Below are 21781 nucleotides of genomic sequence, written 5' to 3' on the forward strand. Positions count from 1 at the left end.
TAATAAAACTTAAAGAGATTTCTCTTGTTGAAATAAACTTAATGTACAGTATCATGTGGTGGGCAAGCATCTTCATATTTGGTAGGTTTAATGGGATTCAGGGATTATGTCATGGCAGTGGTCAAGAAGCCAGGTTGTAATCAGAATTTCACCTTGAACTCCTAAGTTTGTAATAGATTAATGCAGTTGAAAATTTGTGGAACTGTTGGCTGCTGCATTTATAGTTGTGGTAACCTATCTGAACTTTTCTTAATGAAGTAATGCAAGAAACACTTGGAGACTGTTGTGTATACCATAGAGAGAAATATGTCCTACATAACAGAGTTTTTAAGGCAGTAAAAATATGAGAGGGCTGGTTTATTCATTTGTGCTGCTTCTATTTTTTTTCATTACCACTATTCATCGAAATCTTGAATAGTTTTATGTGTTCGCAATGCCACTGAGATACAATTTGATAATGAATAGCAGAACAGTGGAATACTTTGGATTAAATTACAAAGGATGAAAGACATCAGTAGGCATCTGTTGCAGGTCTTGAAATGAAAGAAAATATAAATTCCTTAGACCAGTTATTCAAAAGCTGGATACAGGATATAGTATTCGTGTAGTACTTTAACTGCCTAGACATCTGCTGGGTAAAACCCACTGTTAAACATGGATCATCAAAAACGCTCCTAAGTTACACGGAGGAAAAACTTTATGACATGGAAAAAAGAGAACTGAATATAAAAAAGCTGTTATGCTTTTCCATTTTAGTAGTTAGAAAAAAAATGAAAGTGTAAATCACGAAGCCAGTCAACGAAGATGTCTACAATGGTCTACAGTTGTCTATAGCTGTTTATGTATCTACAGCTAGGTCTGCTGTGCTCTCTCCACGGCCATTGAAAAGAAACAATCACTTCCAGGGTGTAGTTTGTTAAACTTGCTTTTGATGCTTATTTCAGGATGAGACTAGTTATAATCTGAACATTTTTTTCATTCCATTGACTATAGGAGAGCTTAGACTGGTTCAGGTGTGGATTGTCTACACTGTAGATACCAAAAGTTAGGGAGGATGGTTGCATTTTTCTTTCTGGGCAGCATGCAAGGATAAGAGAGAGTTCCAGGGCTGCCTTCTGGCACCTGTACAGTCAATCACACTGATAAAAAATGAGTGTCCTAGCAGTGAACAAGAGTGTAGCACTCAGTAGGATCAGGGCAAGATATAAAAGGATAAAAGGACTGAACTAGTCTGATCAATTCCTATCCAAATCTTATTAAGGGCCTTCCAGCTTCTGCCTCAAAATAATAAGCTATGTTTAATTACCAGGAAATAGTGCAAGGAGAATGGGAGATGTCAGAAATATGTGCTTCAAGTAACAAAATGAGATTTGACCTAGAAAAATGTAGGCTAATAAATCTGAGAGGGAAATAATCTAAAGCACAGTTATTAAGTCAGACAAAGATACCTGGAAAGCAGAAATGTCAAAGGAGACCTTGGGGTTTTAGCAGACAGCAAATAATATATATGCGTGCTGGAATGCTAAAGGATGACAAAAAGGGATGGTGTGATTTGGGTCTGTACGTGCAGAGTCTTCATTCCTTTGTCCACAGGGAGGTGATTTTCTTGCTATATGGCAGTGATGAGATTGCACCTTGAATCTAGTGATGGATGTTAACAAATTGAAGGGAATTCCGAGAACAGCAGCAAAAATCATTAAGGGGCTGAACAACCTGACTTGGTAGGAAAAAGAAAGTCACGCACTCAGAGGATAGAGGGAAAAGATTGTTTCTCTTATCCCAAAGTGGCAAAGACAGGCATGATGGGATTATGTTAAACAAAAGAAAATTTGAGCTGCAAAGCAGGACGAAATTCCTGCTGCAGTGTGACTTAAAGAATTTTCTGAAGTAAATGGTGGAAGACATTTACGTAATTAAAAGGGGATGTCAGCGTGAAAAAGTTAATCAGAACTTAATTTGTTCTGGCATTTATTACAAATAACTTTTTGTATTAAAATTAAATTAAATGAAGTTCAGTAACCTATTTTTTTTTAGATTGTGCATTTTGTGCATTTGATGACATGCGGTATCCTGCAAGTGTCACTGGTTTATTGCTAGTTGTATTACAGATATCACGATGACCTTGCATGAAGTTAATTTTCTGAACTACTCTGGGGAATAAACATTAACTCCTTGTGATTTTTCTGCCACCTTCTACTGGTGGTTCAACACAGAGGTTTATGAATTGACTGCAGCCTTTTAGCTGATACACTATACATATAAACTTTTCTATTCAGCAGAATAGGTTAATATTTATCCTGCCACTGCATAGGCTTTTTCACTGGTACCCACACTGTTGGAAGCCCAGCATCCTTGTTATTTTGTTGATGGTGTAGTGGTAGTGCAGTCTTCTAAAAAAAGCTTTGGATATGCAAAACACTTTGTGAATACCAGAACTCGTAATGTATTTCCTATGACACCAAGATCAGGGTAGAAATGACTGATTTAGACTGCTTTCCTATATGGGTCTATCAGACCCCAAACCTACATAAATAGTCAATGAGAAAAGTATTCAAGATGCCTAAATCAAATATCTAAAGAAGGTAGTTTGAACAAGCTCCTCAGTATTTACTGAACGAACCAGCATCAATGTTAAAAATGGGAAGCAGCGAGCTGTTTGCATTGAAAAGAAAGGATAAGCTCTGTCACTTGCCCTGAGCTCAAATGCCTTTCTAATACATCATATATTTCTAATTGTGTATGGATATATAGCATTCAATACCTAAACACTACTTGCTGAGAGGTTTCACTAAAAAAATAATTTAGTCAATTAACAGCAAAAAATTCTAAATCACTGAGTCACTTTTAAACCTTGTTAGAGTGGGATACTTCAACAGATGCTCCATAGTGAAGAATTTGCAGAGGCAAGAGTATGGATTAGTAAGCCTTTTCCAGCCATAATTTCAATTATCTTGTGATGAGACTTTTTCACCACATTCCATTCACATTGGACTCCCTTCGCAGCTAGAGTGTATGGCCAATAATACAGGAATCTCATTTCTTCCGCTATTTAGCTATGAAAAATTAATGGCAATTAACTTATAACAAGTTGACAGGAAATAGAACCTTAATGCTATTAGAACCTTAAACTATGGAAGCTCCATTTGCTTTTTTATCTCATAATCTGTTAATCTGCTTCAATATTTATGGGTAATGATAGTTATATTAATTTCTCATTATTTTCACTGCCTCCCTCCTTCCCCCTCCTTCCCCTTGTTAACTGAATCTGTTTCTTAAAGAATAAACAAACTCATTTCTGTAGACATTTCCCAAATGTGTGTTTGACAAGACTGCCAGGTGAATGTCTGCCACGCCATAAATTTTAGGTGTCCACATCTCAGGAATTTCTTTACCCCACTGTCATATGCAGGCATGGGATCAGATGTGATCTGGATGGGAAGAAGGCAAAGAATGAGGATCTGCTCCATGATTGCTCTGCAGTCACACAAGCAAAAACTAAGGCTGCACCAGGCAATGCTCTAAAACGCTTGCCAACCTCCTACACCTCGTAGTAAATCTACTCTTTTACAAAGAGATCTCACAGTGAAAGGACTTTGAGTCAAGTTCATCAAGTTATATCAGTTTTCATGTAAATCTGGTCTACAGTTTCCAGTGTATTGTCTTCATTACTGGGAGGATTTACTCTAAAAGGGTGTCTCTCACATTCATTAGCTTATATTTTAATGGAAAATTTTTTACTTATCCTAAGACGGGGAACAAGAGGCTGTGCATAGAATGTGCAAAGTGGCTCTGCAGCCAAGCTGACTAGGACAAATTTAGTGGACCTCTTTCATTAGTTGCGAAGGTCATATCCCATTGACTTCCATGGCACTGCACCAACATAATTCAAAGCACAATTTGTTCCAGTAAAGTTGGACTTCATCTCCTGTTGCAGTTGTTCTGGCTTTTAAACCATTTAGTAGTGTGAAGTGAGTGTAAAAGTTTTGCTGGGGTGATTGGTTATGATTTAAAATTCTTTGTGCATTTACTTTCTGGTTTGTAAATGACTATTCAAGGAAGGTAACAGAGGAAAGGCTCTTTAATTTCATCCATTTGATCATCGCTTGATTCCATGCCATGTTAATTTCTAAAGGAATGTTCTCATGTGTTCTACATGTCTGAAAATACTTAACTTAAAAACATTTTCCCCATTTTACAATTTGAAAGGTATTTGAATCTACATCTTGGATTGCTAGGCTCCCTCTGGACCCTAGTTAGGTTTAGCTCAGAAGTTACTTTTCACATTTAAGATAAATACCTTCAGGTGGAATACAGGAGCGACATGACTTTTCACAGATTTGGCCCAGTTTATCTAATTTTAGATAACTATATCTAAACTAATTTCTCATGGTTTGTTCTACAATAAGCGGGAGGATCGTTCTTTAACCCACAAAAGGCCAGTTTATGCTGATGGGATGAATTTATCTGACAAGAAGAAGGGCAGTTTGCTGCTCTGGACTCCTGTCTCCCAGGGCGTACCTCTGCCCCATGTCTCTTTACTGTAGAACTGTAGGAATGCCAGCACCTTGTATACTCATATTCAAATGCCATATGGGATTCCTAACATTAATTGAAAAGCTAATTAATAGATTTTTTTTATGAGACACTAATTCATCCGAATTGTCTTTGTTAGTCACTGCTGAAGAACTATTAACGCTCTGAAGCACACTAAGTAGTCTAAAAAAATCTAGTAACAGTGAGTTCAAAATACTTTGTTGATATCCGGTGCCAGAAAAGCAGTGCTGCCTGTTATATTCAGATACAAACAGATTGGATTCTTGTAGCAGAACAAGTACCACGTGGTTCATCCCCCTTGTTTAAGAGGTAGACCAGCTCCTTTTTTTTGTTGTTGTTGTTGCTACATTAACCTCCAGGAGGTTTTGTTTTGTTGCCGGCCTATTCCCCAGATGACTGTTTTCAAGTGGAAGGGGAGGTAAATCTGACAAGAAAACAATAATTCATAGAGAAAATGACAGCTATAATGAAGTGCTGCAGTGGTGGAAAGATTTCCCCAGCAGAAACGTGCAGGCCAGCTCACCTGCTGGAAGTTCATTGACTTCAACGTCTCTCCTCCAGACTTGACTTTGGCCCAATGCATTTTCTTAAGCGTAAGGCCAGTTTGCTATTTCAGAGCTCTCGCTCATTGGTGAAGTTGACCCAAATCTTAACAATCGTTACATGAATCAAATCATAATAACTTACTACACAAGTGCTGTTGTATGGATGTGCTGCCTGATGAATTGTGTTGTGTATGGCAAGAGGCAGTGGCCTTCAAATAAAAACCATGCGTGTGAATTGCTTGTTTGCATGATCTTTTGGCAAAGTTACAGAGAAAAGAGAAGAGCACCTCCTTAACCAGGACCAAGGACTTCTTAAAAAAACTTGCCTTTCCCTGTCAGGCCATTTTGTTCTAAGGAAAGAAGTAGAGGGCCATAATTCTTCCATGAAACCAAGTAACAACCTTTTAATAAGCATCATTAAGTCTTTAGATTGAAATAAGAGGTTATCTACCCTTTTATCCCATATTATATTGCCCAAATTCCTCTTTGCCATCCCCACTGTGGTTAGATGAAAGCCCCCTGTTTTCATATTGATCACTAAAAGCACTTTCCCCTTGTACCAGTTCACTGCATCACTTCTAAATGCAGTTCATCTGATCTCTCTTACTTCGGCTGCTGCTCATTCAGGGCTACAAAAACTGTAGTTTCAGGCAGGTCTTGGAAGCAAATGATCATGTTTCTTACCTCATTCCAGGGGATAACATTAGGATCTTTGTTTAGGTGGGATTCAGAGTAAAAATAAAGCTCACTTGCTTTCCCATGCATGCCCACACACGTGCACACCCATATATATATACACCCTTCTTTCTCCACAAGGGTTATTTGAAGCCAGAACAGTAGACATCTGTGTGTGTTTGTGCCTATTTCTTTTCAGTAACACCCTTTCCAAATGCTAGATGCTGGGGAAGTGTAACTGCTCTGAAATGTTACCCTAGATACAACCTAAGCTCTTCAGAGCTGTGGATTGAGCGGTTCTCAGAGTTACTCTTTTCACTGGCAAAAAGAAAGTTGCTCTTTGACAAGGAAATTAAGTGATACAGGCAACAAAGTTATCAGTTTAGGGGTTATCAAGAATTTATTTGTAAACGGGTCTTAGCTTGAGTTGCACTGTTTCCCTATAGTTGCTTGCATGTGGCTGTAGCTCTTATTTCCACTTGCAGTTTTTGTGTGCGTGGAATTTTACCAGTGTGACACTCAATGGAGCACTTCCACATCTGTTTTCCCTTCTTCTCTTTTATCCCTGCCAGACCAGCACAAAAAAATCCATATTCTAGCTTGAAGGGAAACCATCCACACTGATAAGAAGCAACCTCACATGCCAGATAGATTGGAAACTCAGACCAACATTTTGGGGGACTGTTCCTGGACTAAAGTGAAGTGACAAGCATAGACCCAAACAGCAGGCTGGATTTTATGAATGCACGTCAGCAGGGTATCTGGTGTGTTCAAAGCAGTCTGCAAGCTGCAAACAAAACAAAACCACACAAAAACACACAGAAAAATTATTTTTTAATAATTCAACCTTTCCATAGTCCAATTCTTACCAGTCTTAGGCAGTGCATGACCCCATCTTGTTTACATTAATGTTTCCCACTTTAACGTTCCCCAGCTTCATTTTATGATGACACAGGCAGCACTTTCTCTCCTGTGTTCCTTGTGGGCAAGCAAATTTCTGTATATGTCTGATACCTTGGATTAGGTTGTCAGTAAATGAGAATGCTAAATCCTGGCCAGACTTCACCCTCCCTTCTCTTCCCACAAGATTTAATTGATCGGTTTCATCATATGCAGCCTAACCTTATGCAAGAACGTGAAATGGCATATGGTTTCCATCGCAGAAAGCTAATTGACCCCCAGGTGATTTCAGTCAAATGGGAAGAAAAGAAATATAGTGGGGTTGTTTTTGGAAGGGACGAGAAAAGGAGGAAGGAGGGGAATGATTTCACCTCTGGTAGCTGTTTGAACTTTGAGCCCTGAGATCTCAGGTTTGATGAATGCACTCAATCCACTCATTAGGGGAAAGCTGAAGGAGGTCTCGGGGTCTCCTGATCATGAAATGGATGCCCTAGGGCATCAGTGTGCACAATACTTCCTACACCAGCAAGCCCAGTCGCTTACTCAGCAAAGAGCTCTCTTGTTCTTGCTGGCCTGACCACAGAAGCACCATCTCTCTCTAACAATGTTTGCGTTTAGAGAGATAATATTGTCCCTGGCTTCCCTTGCCTCCTCTAGGGAGACTAACTCCACAGTACTCCACTGGACCTTCAACATAAATTGTTTTACTTGGGCTCCTTTTCCCCATTGGCAAGGTATAAGCTAATTTTTATATTTGTTCCCTCTACTTTATGCTTTTCTTTCCGTGACATTGCATCTGTGCTGTGCTGGCTGATGTATGATAGGAGAAGAGCTGTTACATTTGTACATCAAATCCTATATCCGTAGTCTGCCCTACACAGTCAAAATATATTTGTAGGCTTTACATCTGATAAAGGTCATCTTCTGAAATGCAGAGGTGCAGAAGAATCTTCCTGAGTCTGAAGACAGATTAGCTGCAATGATCTTTGCTACAGTTCATTTCTTTTGTAGAAGGAGGAGGCTCAACATATACTGGACGGGTTCACCATTGCTTAACAAGAACTGTGAATCATGTCAATACGTTGCAGTTGCAGCATGGGAAATTTTGAGCTGGTGCAGGGGCAGGTACTGGAAAAGTCCACACAAAGAGGATTTAAGAAAATAAGTTAATGGTATGGCACAAAGACCTGTATCCTTCCTCCTCTGTCTTCAACCAACTTGAAGAAGGAAAGATACAGAAAACAACATTTTTCTTTAACAAGTTCAGACGGGAGACAGAACTCCATGTCACTTGCCTACTAGAGGTAGGATGACATGAAGTATGAAGCTGTTAAGCAGGAAGCAGGGCTGATCCAGATCTGACAAGTCTAACATACTGAGCTCAACAATCTTGACTCCCTCCTCCCCAAGCCCATCAGCAAGGCTTACTTCTCATGTGTTTATGCAGCGCTGAACCATAAACAGCCACATCTCTCCTATAAAATGGTCCTTGGCACCAAATGCTGTGGGGTGGCAGATGCTGTCGTCCTGGAGACTCGTGCTCAAAGGAGACCTGCTGGGTAGCACATCACCTCTTTGAGTTACCACTTGATTTGACATTGTGCATTCTCGTTCCTCCCCCTTGCTCTCACAGGCTGTCCTGCTTTGAGTCCTGGAAGGGACAATTTTGGAGAGGTCTGTCTTCTTGCTATCAAAAACTCACAGAGCCAGGGTTGTAGATGCTGTCCTCCACCAGGCGGTTGCCCTTAGGTCTCTTTGTAAGAGCATCCCACACCCATTTGCCGGATTTATTTCTGGCTTGGAGACTGAGCCCTTTTGAGTCAGTGAATCCTGGCAAATGTTTCAAACACCTGCCTTGCTTCTGGCTGAATGCTGAGCAGTGCTATGGTTGGGCTGTTGCAGTGTCTTTCAGGCTCTGAAATCTTGGATCTGTTGAGACAGTTCTCCTGCAGCTCCATGAGATGCTCCTTTTGTCACCAACCATCTGCCAGTTCCTTTGGCTGCTCAGGTATAAAGCATGCGTGCCAGCCTGACATAGTATCAGCACTGAAAATTCCCCAGTAGTGTGCGTGATGTGCAAACAAAATGCTTCATTCCAAGTACAGAGGAAATATTCTAACATTCTGAGAAAAAAGTCCCGAAGCCCTCTGGGGAGAGAGAAAAAGACAATAATTCTCTTTCGTGCCAATATCAAAAGATCAGGTGATAAAGGGAGGGGGAAAATGTCATTTATGCTAGGATCAACACATAATTAGTCAACAAGCTGTATGGAAGGTGGTTGATAGCATCAAAATCTATGCATATCAGGTGCAGCCACGGTAGCAAGAGGTAGCCACCAGGTAGAAATTGTGTGCCAGTGCAAATCTTCATTGGTGTTGGCAAAATGGACCTGACCCAGCTGGTCCTTTCGGAGTCCCAAGAAATATTAAAGTATTACTTTCGAGCTCTTCCTCCAGTGCAATGGGTCACAACCATTTATTGCCAACTGAAGTAAAAGTAGGCAAAAGCCACACTTCAAAGAAACACATTTTTCCACTACTTGCAATGTGTGGTCGATAATCCAGCAAAATTAACAATGTTTTACTTTCTCCATCCTGATGCATAGCTATTGGATTGTATCACTGCATCTGGACTAACCAAGGTGACACAGATGACACATAAAACCATTACTCCAGTGTGCCTGGAATAAAACACGATGTTGGCATAGCAGCTGTACCCGATAGGGTCAAGTAGTTCCCATTTTTCAGACAAGTTCACTTAACTGCAGGGAATTCTGCAGGTATAATACTAAGCAATGGCCACTGGTTCCTTTTTCACATGCCCAGTTGGTGAATATGCAAGAAAATTGGCATCATAGTCTCTCAAGATGAGATTCCTCTTGCCATGGTGAGGCAGCTGGCAACAGTGGCCAATTACGAGTATTGGGGCTTTGTGTGAGTATGTGGAAGAGCCAGGGACAGCAACCTGGGAATCCACTTCCATAGCTTCTGAGTCTTACGGACTCAGAACCACAGAATAACACAGAGGCTGGAACGGACCTTGGAGACCATCTAGTGCAACCCACACTGCTCAGAGCAGGGACAGCTACAGCAGCTCAGGGTTGTGTCCAGTCAGGTTTTGAGTATCACCAAGGATGGAGACTCCACAGCCTCTCTGGGCAGCCTGTTCCAATGTTCCAGTGACCACCCTCCCCCAGTCCTGAAGCTTTACAGGACTCAAATATTTTTATTTCTCTGCTGTTCATTCCCCGATGCAGAAGATGCATATGTGTAGAATAATAACCTTTATTCAGTAGACCAAAAAGTTCTCTTTACAAGGCTTGGTAACCTGTTGGTGCCCTGGTGAGTAAAGTATCCATAAATAATTGAGCTTTCTCAGCTGAAGCAGGGCGACCCTCGACCTCAGTATTATTCATCTTATTTAATAAAGGATGTTCTGGTGGTACATTCAGGATCAAGAAGTTTTGTTAATGCTGGAGGACAGTACTGGTATCGTAGCCAATTAACGTGCCTGTTCCTACTAATGATAAATGGGTCTGTCATCTGTTCATCTGGCACTGCAACTCCAGCCTTACATAATCATTTGTGGATATACCCAAGGGTTTCGCTAGCTAACATTTCAGCTTTTACAGGTCATCAGAATTCTTCAAGAAAGATGGATTTAGTAAACAGTAGTCTGCAGCAGAAAATAGGAGGTGAAAAGAAAACAGTATTCAGGTGATTATAAGCTCTGTAAAATGGGCCAAAACCTGTCCGAGGAAGAATCTTTTTGGCTCTATTTGAACCAGAGTCGAGGGAGAGGGGAAAAGGAAAATGCATCTAAGGAACACTGCTGGATCCAGGCTGGTTTAGCCTTCATGGATTAATAGCTCATTTGAAACTGATGTTTTCAGTGGTTCTGAAATTGCAGGAAGTGGTCTGAGGCCGAGAGGGAATAATGACTCAAGGAGATGTAATTTCTAGGGAGGAACTGAGGTCCTGCAGTTCTGCTTTGGAGGAAACACAAGCCACAGAATGAAGTTCCCCGCAGTTTCAAGGTTAGCAGAGAAGCTGGTGGCTGGAGGAGAGAAATCTGAGGAGGGAGGCAGAAAATATGAAACAATGTCTGTGTGTCTGTGTGTATGCAATGTTGTGCCACATAGCCGATGCCTTTTGTCCTTTAGCCAGGAATCTGAGCTGAAAATCCCTTTTGCAAGGTCCTTGCAAGATGCATAGCAGCTCTCCCATTCAGGGTAATCCATGTTAACTAACAGTTTCATGTTAATTCAATGTGGGAGCATTGGGATCTGGGCTTTGAAATGTTTTAATGGTTACCATCTTCAGTTAGATAATGGACAGGCAGACGAAGGAGGTAGGGAGAGGCTCTGCTCATCTTGACATTACACCAGATGAGAAGACGGTGATGGCCATGCACAGCTTGCACCACTCTCGTCGCTACTTCTGAAGGTTTTCTATCAATACGCTCACAGCTCAGCATTACGGACCAGCTGTTCACAAAGACCAAAACACACCATTCCAAATCAATCCCACCGAATCGGCAGAGGCGCAAAAGTTTGCTCTAGCCTAAATTTAATCAGCAAATCTCCCTGGAGTCAGTGGAGAGAGGCACCTCTGGAGGGCAATTCAGAGCAGGAATCTGACTGCGAGGGCAGCATTAACCTTTATGACTATTCGCCAAGAGTCAATGGGATCAATTCGTAGCTGAGCGGAGAAGACTTATACTGGCTAAGCAGCAGTCCCTGTATCAATAAAACTACCACAGTGTGTTCTCTGTATCACAGAACTGCCATATGTCTCCACTTACGGGGATTGGGCATGGGGGCTGTGGAGGGAATTGCTTTCCTGGGCAGGTTAATGTAACAAAAAGCGAGCAGCTCTGCAGCCCTTAATCTCCTTAAAGCCCATAGTCTCAGCCCTCCTATGCTTTACTCTGTGCTATGCTTCATTATGGAGTCGTTAAACACCTAAGCTAAAGATAGAGAAAGTCATTTCAAAAGAAAACACAACTTTGGCTCCTTTAGTTGGATTTTTGGAGAAGAAGTAAGGTTCCTCTTGGGTTAAACTTACTAGATTTTTGTAATTTTGTTTATATAGTATTACAAAGTCCAAGCACTGTGGAATAGACACCCAAAATTAATACCCAACTCTAGAATATTTAATAACTCAAGATAAATTAAGGTATTTAGAATTGTGAGTTTTAAACGTTACAGCATTTTTGTTCTTTTTATTTTTCTTCCAAATATGGAACTCCTAGTTCCAGCTTAGTAACAAAATCTGACAGTTCTGCTCTTATTTTTAATAATAAACTTACTCTCAGTACTCCAGAAACTGCAGCTTCAAGAAGAAAACATAAATGAATGCTTGGAGTATATAAAAATACTTTCATTTAACATCTTGGGGGTTTGGGGTTTTTTTTGTTTGTTTGTTTGTTTTGTTTTATTTTTTTTTTTTTATTATCAAGAGGTATCCAATACCAATTTTCTTTATTTTAATTATGTCTGGAATATACTGCTCATTGTAAACAAAACACATAGTTATTTAACATGCAGATTTTAGCTCAGGGATTTGAAGCAGTCTAGTGGGCTAAGACACATACTCTGTATTTCCATTCATTTACTCATAGAAGTTTGTCAGGACTTGCCAGATACCTTTGAATAATCTCAACTTTTCTTTGTGTTGTGATTTTTCTTTTCCTTATTGAATTAATATTATAAATACATTAATGGAGCTGTTGGTGGAGAGAAGATACGCTGTTTCTGACAGTTCCTTCGCTCCTGTAAATCAGCATAGTGCCACTTACATTAGCGAAGCTACTATTTACCCCAGCTGAACATCTCCTCCTTCAGTTCTAATATTAACTCAGTTAAAAATAGGAGATTTATATTTAAACCTCTGCTTCCTGAAGTGACAGTAGGTGGGCCAACTTGTAACATGATCAACATTTACAGCATTATCTCTACTGGAATCCATTTATGTCAGCTCCTAACAATCAAAACATAATGGCTTTTGGAATTGCCATTGCTTTAATTTTTACAAAAAAGCAAGAATATTAATTTAAAAAAAAAAAGTGAGCCCTAATACAACATGCATGCATGTGCATAAATAGCGTACAACATGAAAGTGTAGGCATCCTGGTATGCAACCCATTCCCTGAAGCAGTACTTTTGGGTGGTGTGCTGGCATCGCGTATGGGGAGTAGCAATAGTGAGGGGGGATCTCAGAGCCCTGTTGTCAATGCATAACTTGTGATTTAGTTTTATAATAAACTTAGAGACGTTTGAGATGCCCAGAGCCATTTGAGATGCCCAAACGTATTTAAGAGACTGGCAGAGAAGATGCGGGATCTGCAGGAAACCCGTTTCTTTCTGGATGGCAGCTGAAGGACAGTCAAGATAACTAGGGCATCTCTAGTGGCACTGGACAGTTTTGTGTGGACAGCTGAGCTGGGCTGTGTCTTACATCTGCAGTCACAATTTTTCAAGTTATTTTTGATAACACTGAGGGGCATGCTAACTGTGACCTATCAGAAGCTATTGGCCTTTAGCAAGATCATATACTGGCTCATTTTCACTGCTGTGCCATGTATTACACCTGTGAACGCTGTCACTAACAGAGTGACATTACCCAAACATGCCTCACAGTAATCTTCTATATAGATTTAAGTGTCTACAAAATTGAGAGTTGTGTTCAAGTCCTCATTAAATATTGAGCTGCTAAAAAAATGTTCAGGACATTGCCAAACTACATTGAAAATTGTCTGAACAATAGGGACCATGGGACTGAGACAGTCATTTTTTGATGTATGTTGAAATAATTGGACTTATCCAGGTGTCAAACACAGGGGTCTCTATCCTCTAATTTCTTTAAAAAGACTGTAAAAACTACAGTATTTTAGTGATATCTTAAAATAAGCAAATATGCTTTATTACCAGCATTAAGCATGAAATCTGGAAAAAAGAAAAATAATTGTTGTTAGAAAGTTTGTCCTATGGAAAGCATATTTTCTCTTATATCCAGATTTAAATACGTGTGCATACTAACTTAAGTCCCCTTTCATTCCAGTCAGCTTGAAGCACCTCACATTTGGTGTACAGTTGCTCATTATCCAGCCTTTGAGACCACATCTAAACTTTGAAGCCACCCATGGATGGTGGTATGTCCTATGTATCTTGGGTAGCAACAAGCCTGGAACACGCCATAACTCTGTTCTGGTTGTCCGGGCTCCAGAGGAAACCAAAGCGTGGGAAGGCAGCTTGGGCATGGCTGTCCAGTAGATATGAAGGAAGATATCCATTTCTCCATATCAATACAGACGTAAAGAGATACACCAGCTGCTGTCTGATGAGATGGTAGCCTGGGGAGAACACGCTTCTGATGTAGGTACTTTCAAGGCCAGGTTGGACGGGGCTCTGAGCAACCTGGTCTAGTTGAAGATGTCCCTGCTCATTGCAGGGGGGTTGGATAAATGACCTTGAAAGGTCCCTTCCAACCCAAACCATTCCGTGATTCTATGGTTCTACTTTAGTTAAGTGCTCACAGATAGGGGGAATCTGGGTCTTTGAACTTACGAAGCATCCTACATGGACAATCCTGACAGCTGCCATGCAAGCAACGTTTACAAATCCATGCCAGTCTTTTCTGACCCCCAACACCTGGCTCCTTTTCTGTAGTGAGAATGGCTGGACCATTGCAGTGGCGCACTGATTTTTGTGGATGGTGAACACAAAAAGGGGATTGAGAAGAGACCACCCGAGTTATTCTGACACATGACTTGAGTGCTTTCTATTCTTAGACAGATGAGGATCTGAAATATGTAAGTACACTATCATTGTTTTTTAGATTTGTTTGTAAAAATGAGAGAACGAAATAAAACTCTTACTCTATCATGGGTGTGGGATTTATACATTTATCATTTTCTTTCAAAGTGTGTTTATACTTAAGTGGAGTTGATAAATCAAGCTATTCCTCATGATATTTTAAAGCATTATTTGTCTCTTGATTCCATCCTTGTTTTTCTTTAAAGAAATGAAAAGAGGAAAAAACATGAAATTATATTTGCAAAGTCATTTTAAATTTATTGTCTAATAAATAGTGATCACTTGGGAAATCTGTTTTTTTTCTGTATTGTTAACAAGAGATTTAACCAAAGCGATTGAATGAAGACAAGAAATGATGCAAGGTTTCTGAAGCTTGAATAAATGACATTGTCAATGTTAATGTGCTGTTCTGGAAGTTCATTAGAAATATAAGAAATAACCTAAATATAATTTCATGGCAGCTTGTACACTACTTAGCATAATTTATTCTTTACTACAAAGCCTCCATTCACTGTGTTTCACCAGCATTTCCAACTCACCAAATACCTGCCACCACTCACCTTTTTACTCTTCCACACTCCCAGTACAAGCGAAGATAACACTTTTTTTTCCCAGCAAATACAAATTGTATGTTGACTTCCAAATTGACAACTTTATCTTGACTTCCACCAACACTTTCGCTGAATGAGCTTAACCACCACTGATTTTACAGTATCATGTGGATCTACTATTTCTGACTCATCTAATGATGCTGCATAAGATTCATTTTAGAACTGTATTATCCCCCATAAAACATTATTTTTGCTTAACAAATAATAAAGAGAACTTGTCAGCCACAGAAAACTGTACCTCAGTTTTATAAATGACTGCACATCCCAAAGTATTTCAAAGAGACCAAAAGAAAATCAGTAGAAATTTGAAGTGTTCTTAAAGTGCTACATACACCAAGGCTTTAACTAGCCATAGATAAATATTTAGAAACACAATTAAGTTTACTTCTACAAGTTCAAGTCAGGAACTCCATACTTCAAAGTACAGAAACAAATCAACAAAAGCTGTAATGGCCTGACTTGTAACGACAAGGCTAAGAGTCCTATGACATTTCTGGTTTTGAAATGTAGCACAGGAGAATGTCTTTACTCAGATACAGTTCAAAGTATAGCTTTATGTTTCAAGGATGTGCTGATTCTCTTTTGGTTTTAAACAATAAGCACATGCTTGCATTTTTCCCTTGGTCCAGGCTATAATTACATATTTCAAATTATTGTGTTTATATAGTATTAAGACTAGCCTAAATTCTTGCAGCTTTGGGCAAGTTCTTGAAAATACACATTGTACCAGTGACAGGCAGATTGTTCTTGATATGTCTTTATTAAAATAAATGTGTTTTAAGGAATGTTTAGATTTCTGACTAGCTGACTGATTTGGTAGAGATTGGTATAGCAGTAATGTCATTATATCAAGCCTCTTCTTTTTCTTTTGGGGATTCCCAGAGATATTTCAATAAAAGAAACTATAGCCTAGGCACCTCCACTGCGTTAGAGGGAGAAAACAAGGTTTTTCAGGATAAATGAAAAGTGTGGTGAGGCAATAGTAGAGTACTTGGATTTCCCTTCAGAAAAGAAATTAAAAGCCTCTGAGTGGTAAAGTGGAACAGTTGGACATTATCTCAGACGTGCAGATATGCAAAGGATGTTCATGATGCCATGAAATATCTGCATATCTCCAGATGGGAGCTTTTAGAATCACAGAATGGTTTGGGTTGGAAGGGACCTTAAAGATAATTTAGTTCCAACCCCCCCTGCCATGGGCAGGGACACCTTCCACTAGACCAGGTTGCTCAAAGCCCCATCCAACCTGGCCTTGAACACTGCCAGGGATGGGGCATCCACAGCTTCTCTGGGCAACCTGTGCCAGTGCCTCACCACCCTCATAGTAAAGATTTTTTTCCTAATACCTAATCTAAATCTATCCTCTTCCAGTTTAAAGCCATTACCCCTCGTCCTATCTCTACATGCCATTGTAAAAAGTCCCTCGCCATCTTTCCTGTAGTCCCCCTTTAGGTACTGGAAGGCTGCTATAAGGTCTCTCTGGAGTCTTCTCTTCTCCAGGCTGAACAACCCCAACTCTCTCAGCCTGTCTTCATAGGAGAGGGGCTCCAGCCCTCTGATCATCCTTTGTGGCCCTCCTCTGGACTCACTCGAGCAGGTCCATGTCTTTCTTATGGTGGGGGCTCCAGAGCTGGATGCAGAACTGCAGGTGGGGTCTCACGAGAGCAGAGTAGAGGGGCAGAATCACCTCCCTTTACCTGCTGGTCACGCTGCTTTTGATGCAGCCCAGGACATGGTTGCCAGGTCATGTTGAGCTTCTCATCAACCAACACCTCCAAGTCTTTCTTGGTAGGGCTGCTCTCAATCCGCTCATTGCCCAGCCTCTACTTGTGCTTGGGATTGCCCTGACCCAGGTGCAGGACCTTGCACTTGGCCTTGTTGAACTACATGATGTTCACACAGGCCCACCTCTCAAGCCTGTCAGGGTCCCTCTGGATGGCATCTCTTCCCTCCAGAGTGTTGACCGCACCACACAGCTTGGTGTCGTTGGCAAACTTGCTGAGGGTGCATTCAATCCCACTGTCCAATTCCTTATTCCTTATCACCGAGTGGTGCATCTGTCAAATCCATGTCTCTCCGATTTAGAGACAAGTATGTATTTGTATCATAGTTTGTTCAGCAGCTATTAAAATATCTCATTCCTGGAAGAAAAAACCCTCATAAGTATCAGGACTTTTTTAAAAAGAGGAATAAAAAACTCAATTGCCACAAACTGTACTTTTTAAGAGACCTATCAACCTCACTTAGACTTTTTGACAGCTATGGAAACAAGCCAAGATTATATTAAAAATTGGTATGGGGGGGGGGGGGGGGGTAGCCGCTCCCTGCCAGATGTATTGCATATACCCTGCTGTGTGCATGGATATTTATGGATATGTCTATACAACACGTCCAGTCAAGGAAAAAAAACTATTTATGGGAAGGTGTGCTAATATCTGGTTGTCCATGGCTAAAACATACAGTGTTAATACATTGTCCTAGGAAATGAAAGTGAAGGACATAAATGAAGGGTTATTCCCATAGTGATTCAGTAGTTCAAAGACATTAATCCATACTACGTATCTGCTGGAAAAGAGTGAATGGGGGATCCATTCATCTTGGTTCCCCATGGTAACCATCTGATAGTAAATCGCATCCACTGTTACCTGTATGGGGAACCCTGACAACTGGGGGGAATCTGAATTATCTGAACCATGCATCTCCCCACATGTCACCAGGATGGGGATTTACATTTGAAATAGGAATTGGTTTATAACCTTGCAGAAATGCACAAGAGTAATAAATGGTTCTTATCAGTACGTCTGGCCAGTTTTAAGTTCCTGCAGAAATGTTGCCGCATAAGGATCTCCTCTGAGGTACTCAGATATCAGTGTGATTAGCCTGGTAGACCTCTGTATTGGGGAGCAAGGTCAGTGCTCCTGGGACGATAGGAGACATAAAGATTCAATAATAATATCTTATTATTCTACCAAATAATATCTGCAGAACACTTTAAAATCATTATGTGAAGGACAAAGGAAGCTATATATACAGAGGGGTAAAGGCTGACATTTCTACAGTGCATTTAATTAACAAAATTCCACGCAAGCCTGGCCTTTGGAAGAAAAATAATCTTCGGTTGCGCACTGGGCATGTTGAGCTTCCATAATAAACACACAGGGAACCCCTGTAAGGCATCTACTGAATCAAGGCTGTTGTTTTGCTCGTGCCATGTCCTCATAGACCCCGAGGTTGAAAGACCTTCTATAAGAGTGAAATCTGTTTTGCTTACTATGAGTAGGGGGTTGACGGAGACAAGAAACAGCAGCAGTAATTGATCATTTTTAGTAATGGTGCTTCTCCAGCTGTTGGAGCTCTTGACATAGGTGAATTTCAGTGAGGAGACAGAACATGTCTAGGTAGGAATATTTTCCCCCAGCCAGTACAAACGCTGTTCATGGGAAGTGTTGTTGTTCCTTGTGTTAAGGAGTGGTCAAATGAGCACTAGTTATCACATTTTTAATTGGTTCCTACTAAGAAATTGCCATTTTCTTCTTCTGCTGGCAGTGCTTCAAGGTATCCAGACCGCAAAATTAACGCATCATAAAATAAAGCCACTTATTGCTCCATGTCAGGGTTTACCCCTATTGTTATGGAAAAGGGACACAGGAGATGATCAGAAATGATCATCTGACCATGCCCTTAGTTCATGCATTGTATTCCACGTGCTTTGTTTTCCCTGTGATCACATTTCATTTTTGGATCCTGGACTATTAAAGAGAGTGGTGTGGCCTTGTGTGGACACCACAGGGCTAAAGTAATCTCAAATCTACTCTGGATTTACAAGGGTTTGACAGATTATTTTGGTCTATGGTGCCCATTTATATACAATGAAATTAATGAGATTGACTGATATTTGTAAAGGACATTGAGATAAATAGAATAAAAATACCCCTTAGTAGTTGCATGTTTTAATTATCTTTTTTTTTTTTCATTAATGATACACTCTTTCCAGAAAATGGGCCCAGGATGGGAATAGGTGATATACTCAGACCCTCAGACCCCCTCCACTATATACATTAATTTCCAGCACCCTGTCCTTTAGTTGAAAATATTAAAGTACACTACCTGTTCCATTAGACATGGATCATTTCTATAGTGCATGGTTGGCATTGCTGCGTGATAATTTATCAGAAGAATTTGGGAAAGGTATAGAATGCCACAAAACTGGCAAATAAAGCTGATTCTGTTTTTAGAGGTGGGACAAGAAAAAACATATTTGCTGATGTGCACAGTAATTTTTTTGCTCAGATATAACCTGTTGGGATAACTACATTAGGTGGAGTGAGGCATAGAGCTCTCCTAGAAACCAAAAATATCTTTAGAAATTGAATATTTATAATGAAATTAACAAGTCTGTCACTGTGGTAACTTCAGATCTGAAGTCACTGTTATTGCCAGTCTATGACAGAATAAATTGTATAATAGGTACAAAGTGGTTAAAAAATAAAAACTGCCAAACAAATTTTTTTGAACTTTTTCCACCTGAAGGTGATCAGATGTTTGAACAGATTGTCCAGGGAAGTTGGATAATCTCCATCCTTGGTGACTTTCAAATAGTGAGACAAGTTCTTGAACCACCTAGTCTAACTGGACCTGCTTTTGAGATGGAGGTTTTACTACAGATCTCCAGAGGTCCTGGTCAAACCCGATATATTTCATGATTCTAGGAAGGGAAGTCATCAAAGGAGAAACTTCAAAGTAAAATCTGGAAAATGCATCTTTTTCATTATCCAAAGGCATCTTAATAGCTACAGATGTCTTACTGGGACAAGGAGTTTTTCTGTTTATCTACTTCTCAGAGGGAAGGACAAGTCCACCTTCTCTGACAGCTCTTGGAAAGAGTGTGAGAAGAGGTCGGCTGAATTTGCTGACACCCACATTTAGCTTCAGCTAAATGTTAGCTGAATTTTCCTTTCTCCTTGTCATCACTTTTATAGTGGGGATTTAGGGCTACTTGTTCTGCACTAGATATCCCCATGCAAAGAAGTGGGATGAGATTCCTGGCTGGAGGCTTTTCCATCCTTAAGTTCCCTTCATATGTAATGACATTGCAGTTGCTATACGTGAACAGTGAAGTGAATTGTTATCAGCCACTTCGGAATATCCCTGCTAAGGAAGAGGTTAATCCTTCTGGGTCCTTGACTCAGATTGCTCATAACAGCAATATGATGGACACCATAGCCAATCCAAACTGCCTGAGGGGTCAAAATATGGGCCAAGTGGCTTCTCCCATTCTTGAATTTTCCTACTGAAAGCACTTTGTAATTTGCTTCAACCTGAAGGCAGACTGCCAGCCAACAGATAGGCCATATGGACAACATTGATGTACTCATTGGGATTCTCCTGCCATCCGCGCCCACCTTTCTCATCTCCACTCAGTCCCATTCCTTTATCCCTGCTTGCATTTCCTACCTGTGGCATGAGTGGGGGAAGAAAATTTTTCTGCTTGTCTCCTTGTTTCTGTACTACAAGAAGGCAGGATTGTAGGTAGGAAATCAACAGTGTGTGTATCACGGCTAAGGTTTGAGAAGAAGGCTCCATAATATCCATTATATCTATCTGGTCCTCACAGGTAACACTGTATTGAGCCAGAACAGCAATTTCAGGCTCTTTAACCCTCACATCAGTAGGATTCCTATACTGTATTTTCTCCTCAGGTTTTACTGACGTTGGATCTAGGTATACAGACTGGTCTTCTCTTGGCCACTGCTCTGAAGAGAATTGCACACCGTGTTGTCCTTTCTGTGTCTAGACCTGTGCCATTTTTGGTGGCTCCAACTACCATGGCGGTGTGAGGTACTCCTTGAAAAGTTTTTTTCTGCCTCTCCAAATCCATGCCTGCTGCATGAGTCCCAGGTCAGCATATTTTAGTAAAATGTCCACAAACTTGGGGTGAAGGGTGTTTGTGGCGAAGGATTGTCTGAGCCACAATCTTCTGCTGTGTCCATTTCCATTGCACTTTGGTGGCCTTCAGCTGATAGGAGTGATTTGAAGTTTCATGCTATTAGAAATAGTTAAGGAAGTTTCCACAGTGAGAAGGCTCACTGTGGAGCTTGCAAAATAGATTTTTTAAGCAGTTTTCTGAGCACTCTTTTTCCCCACCTGTGTGGCCTAGATAGCACAATCCTTAGTGTATCAGCAGATAAAGCAATTATGTATTTTTAAGCTGGTCCTTCAAAATGCACCCAGCCCTGTACAAATACCTTTACTCTTTGCATATAATAAGGATGCAAGACCTTTCCACCTGCCTCTTATCTTCTTATTGCAGATAGGGCAAGAGGGAAAGACACCTCCTGCCACAAGAAGGCGAACTCTGAATTTGGTACGTGATCTGCAGGACAGAAACAGTTAACTCCTCTGAATGCATTCTTTTCAATAGAGATGGCTTTTGAAAATAGAATTTAACGAAATCCAGTGTCCTTTTCATAAAATATTTGAAGGAAGTCTTGTTCGATAGCACTTGTCAATCAATCCTTTGCTATTGTTACTTTTTTTTTTCCCCTTTTTTTCCCTCCTTTTTTTTTTATTAATTGGCATCTGTCTAGAAGGACACAAACAAATCCCAAGCTGGTATCTTAACTAGGATATTGTGGAACTGTTCTCTTTCAATACTTTAATTCCTCTGCTGATAAAGTTAA

The 21781-nt window shown here is 40.4% G+C and overlaps 1 protein-coding gene across 9 annotated transcripts in view; it reads left to right on the forward strand.

Moving 5' to 3' along the window:
* Nucleotides 1-21781, forward strand: part of TENM4 (teneurin transmembrane protein 4) — a 603540-nt gene that overhangs the window by 74026 nt on the left and 507733 nt on the right. For 8 of the 9 annotated variants that reach the window (XM_030042633.2, XM_030042636.1, XM_030042637.2 and 5 more), the window contains exon 2: nt 14344-14486. The exons of the other annotated variant lie outside the window; for it this stretch is intronic. The gene's annotated coding sequence lies outside the window, so the exon portion shown is untranslated. The remainder of the gene's footprint in view (nt 1-14343; nt 14487-21781) is intronic. 9 annotated transcript variants of the gene reach the window in all.

The sequence above is a fragment of the Aquila chrysaetos genome, chromosome 19 (genome assembly GCF_900496995.4).
Source record: "Aquila chrysaetos chrysaetos chromosome 19, bAquChr1.4, whole genome shotgun sequence".
NCBI lineage: Eukaryota > Metazoa > Chordata > Aves > Accipitriformes > Accipitridae > Aquila > Aquila chrysaetos.